Raw genomic sequence first — 4,812 nt, forward strand, 5'->3', positions numbered from 1 at the left:
AATGAAGATGCGCCACGTATACAAGTGACATGTTCCGGCCAATCAAATATTGACATGTCAGCTTAAATCTGATTGGTCGAAAGAAGCCTGTCCTTATCACAATTCCTCCATCCTACAACTATAAATAGGGGTCTCATAATTCAGAAGGGGGGACAGAAATTCTAACAAGAAGCAAGAGAGAGCTCGTGGATCAAACGCTGCGGATTTCTCTACAAGCTAAAAGCATTCAAGTATTTCTCTAGAAGTTCTAGAGATCCAGACGAAGATTCAAGATCAAGCTTCAAGCCCTTGAATCCAAGTACAAGTTCAAGATCAAGACCACCAGATTCAAGATCAAGCTCAAAAGCCCTTAAATTCAAGTACAAGTCAAGATCAAATCCATCAAGTTCAAGAATAAGCTCAAAAGCCCTTGAAATTATTGTTGAAAAGACGAATCAGAGGAATAATAGAGATTGTAACACTCATATTCTGAAATCAAATACAAAGATTGTTGCGATATTTTCCTGTCTTGATTATTATTTTCTTGACGCGAATTTTATTGTCTACAAATTCTGGCACGCCCAGTGGGACAATCTCTACCTCTCATCTCAACTTTTCAATCATCAAAGTTTAACAACATCGAGATGAATTCAGAGAAGATCAACTCCAAATCAGTTTCCTCCAAGGTTGCTAGCTCCAAGTTCTCTGCTGATGTGGAAAGCATCCTCGACATTACCTTTGGTAGCATTGGACCAGTTACGAGGAGCAAAGCAAGCATGTTAGGACAACAAGTACTCCAAGTATCATCCGTAACAACTCCTGTTTTTGGATCTTTATCTCCAAAAGGAGCGAGATCCTCTACTGATGCATCGGAGGAAGGAAGCAGCATTGCTGAAAAGATTAAGAAGACTCTAGCTCTACTTGATCTCTTTGGATCCAAGAACTCTGCTATGAAGGAAAACGACGATACTTCAAGTGACGGATCCTCTCCACTCACACCACATGAAGTAGGCCAGTCAAAGATCAACTTATGCGATAATCCATGTTATTCTCCAACATCCCCAACAATCATGCAAGCAATGGTAACCAATGCTTCGTCAATGGAGGAGACACTGGCAAATTTGGCAAAGGTGATTGATGGCTTGGCCAAGCATGTGCAAAATCAAGACGCCCGGATTGAGAAGTTGATGGACAAGATGGATGGATTGATGGAAGGAGAATCCAGCCACGCACCTGGGAAGGGTCCAGAAGTACAAGAGACTGAACCTCGTGCAAAGCAAGTACCACCTACCAAGGAAATTCCTGTTTCTTCTGAAGGGATGATTCCGCTTGACCGACTAAAGGAGTTCATCGAAGGGACTATCAAGGATAAGTACGAAGTTGCTGCCAAGTCTTCGTTTACTTACGGAAAGCCGTACACTACAAGAATTGATAGCTTTAAGATGCCCGCCGATTATCAACCTCTCAAATTTCAACAATTTGAAGGCAAGGGAAATCCAAAGCAACATGTTGCACATTTTGTTGAAACATGTAACAACGCTGGGACTTATGGAGACTATCTTGTCAAGCAGTTCGTCCGCTCTCTCAAGGGGAATGCCTTTGACTGGTACACTGATCTCGAGCCTAATTCTATCGATAGTTGGGAGCAACTAGAGCAGGAGTTCCTCAATCGCTTTTATAGCACAAGGCGTACCGTGAGCATGGTCGAGCTTACAAGCACTCGCCAGAGGAAGGGCGAACCAGTTATTGATTTCATCAACCGATGGAGAAATGCGAGTCTAAACTGCAAAGATAGGCTCAGCGAAGCTTCTGCGATAGAGATGTGTATCCAAGGAATGCATTGGGGGCTTCACTACATATTGCAAGGAATTAAGCCAAAGTCTTTTGAAGAACTAGCTACTCGTGCTCATGACATGGAGTTGAGCATGTCTTCCACTGGGAATGAAGTAATGCCTGTCTACGACCCTCGCAAAGGAAAGGACAAGCAGGAACCCAAGAAATGGAGCAAGTTCGTCCCCAAGAGTGATAATAAAGAATCCATGAACGTCAACGCCGCGCCTATAAAGTTTACTACGAAGGTGAGCAAGAAGCAAAGTATGAAAGCAACTTCCTTCCAAGACAACAAAAGCCGAAAGTCTACCTTGAAGGAGATGCAAGAAAGAGAATACCCCTTCCTGGATTCTGATGTCCCTGAAATTTTTTATGAACTACTTGAGCTAAAGCTCATTGAGTTACCAGAGATGAAGCGGCCCAATGAAGCTGGAAGAACAAACGACCCGAACTATTGCAAGTATCATCGACTTGTGGGTCACCTTCTTGAGAAGTGCTTTGTCTTCAAGGATAAAGTTATGCAGTTGGCTAATGAAAACAAGATTCTGCTTGATGATGAGAAGGCAAGTTCGAATCAAGTCTCTATCACCTTTGGCTCTTTTGATCCGGTCCAGATATACAGCTTTGAAGAACACGAGGGAGGACCATTGGAGGAAGACAGAACCCAAGTTGATGAAGCCAATGATGATGGTTGGATTCTGGTGACTAGGGGGAGACGCTGTAAAACAAGTCCACGAAAAGAATCATCTAAACAACCAACAAGGAAAAGGATGGTTAGAAGACCAAGGAAGCAGAAATCAGTTGAGCGTCCGAGGAAAGCAAAAGTGGAGGAGAACTACCACCAAGAACCACGACGTCCTGTGACTTTGGGGGAATTCCTACCAAGCTGGTTCCACAATAAGATTTCTCGAGACAACATTGAGGCATCATGCTTCAATACTGATAAAGAGGAAGCAAATGATGAAAACCTATCAACATTGTCTCTGTCATCATCTGAAAAGCCTGTTGAATCTTCTTTGAAAGAGGTACACACATGTGATATAAGAATCACATTCACAGATGACGATCTTCTACTTGGTGAAACACTACATAATCGTCCATTGTATATGGTGGGTTATGCCCTCGAGAAGAGGATAAACAGAATATTGATAGATGATGGATCCGGAGTTAACATTCTTCCTATTCGTACAATGAAGGAACTTGGCATCACAACTGAAGAACTTTCTGAAAGCCGCTTGATGATACAAGGATTCAATCAAGGGGGGCAACGAGCCATAGGTGCTGTCAAAGTAGATATCACCATCGAAGATTTGCGATCAAGTGCATGGATGCATGTCATCGACGCGAAGACTTCGTATAATATGTTGCTTGGTAGGCCATGGATACACGAGAACAAAGTTGTCTCATCCTCCTACTATCAGTGTTTGAAGTATCTCGAAGGCAGGGTCGAAAAGAAGATAGTTGCTGATGATAAGCCATTTACTGAAGCAGAGTCACACTTCGTCGATGCGAAGTTCTACTTGAAGAACTACATGGTGAGAGAAGTAAAAGTCGATGACATCACAACGACCAAGAGTGATAAGATTGCAACTGAAAGAGCTGATGAGACTATTGGAAAAGTTGAAGTTGGTGCTGAGGTGTCGCAGTCCAGTCCCAATAAAGGGAACACAGTGTCTTTGAAAAAGAAGAAGACAACTCCCGTGCTCTGCTATGTCCCAAAGTTGAAGAAAAAGGAAGGTCAACCATCTGAAGCTCAAGAAAATACGCTAGGAGGGCTAACTCTTCCCATCAGACGAATTGATGCGATAAATTTATCCTCAAAGTTACTTGGAGACTTTGTGGCTCAGAATCCGCCACAAAATATGGCACTCCCTACAAAACGTACAAATGAAGGCTTTGATCCAAATGCTTACAAGTTATTTGTCAAGGCTGGGTACAACCCTAACGAGCCCTCAAAGTTAGGGAAACTTCCATCAGGAGCTAGCATGATGCAATCACATGAAGGTTTGGGATACAAACAACCTCCGCCAGTTCGCATATCCATAAGAAGGGCAAGTATCAACTATATCACTGTGGAAGATGAGTCTGTTGCTTCCAATAAAAGGCCTTCAGTGTTTGATCGTCTTGGAAAGTCGGCCACAAAAGCTTCTGTATTTGAGAGATTAGGGCCGTTAAAACTGAAGAAGAAAAGGAAGAACAAGTTCCACAGAGATTATCAAAGCGTGAAAACGTTTGCTTTGCCTGGAACCCAGAGGGATATACAAAGTTTGATTCCTTCTAGAATGAGACGACAAACAAAGCTTGTGGTTTCATGTGGGGAGGTGCTAAAAGCAAAGTCTCACACTGTAGTGTATACCAAGGAGCGTGACGAAGATGAGGAGAGTGTAGGTTCTTCATATCATATTACTGCACAAAGTGATCAAGAGACTTCATTTCAGATAGAGGTTGCCGAGAAGTTAGAAGATCGAGATACTTCATCTCTTTGTGTTACCACATATATTTCAATGATGGAGATCCTCGAGAGGATGAAGATGCCAGAGATGCTCCTCCAGAACTTGAAGAAGGGGTGAAGACCACAGTAGACTCTTTGAAAGAAGTTAATCTTGGTACTGATAAAGACCCAAGGCCCACCTACCTAAGTGCTTTTCTAACAGGTGATGAAGAAGACACTTACATGGAAATACTCAAAGAATATAGGGATGTTTTTGCTTGGACTTATAAAGAGATTCCTGGATTAGATCCCAAAGTAGTAGTTCATCATCTGGCGGTCAAGAATGGTGCCCGTCCTGTTAAGCAGACCCAAAGGTATTTCAGACCATATTTCCTTCAATCGAAAATGAAGTCAACAAACTCATTGAAGATGGCTTTATTCATGAAGTTAAATATCCTACATGGATTTCGAGTATCGTTCCCGTAAAAAAGAAGACTGGCCAAATTCGAGTTTGTGTTGACTTCAGGGATCTTAACAACGCATGCCCTAAAGATGATTTCCCGCTTCCCATC

The sequence above is a fragment of the Lycium barbarum genome, chromosome 10 (genome assembly GCF_019175385.1).
Source record: "Lycium barbarum isolate Lr01 chromosome 10, ASM1917538v2, whole genome shotgun sequence".
NCBI lineage: Eukaryota > Viridiplantae > Streptophyta > Magnoliopsida > Solanales > Solanaceae > Lycium > Lycium barbarum.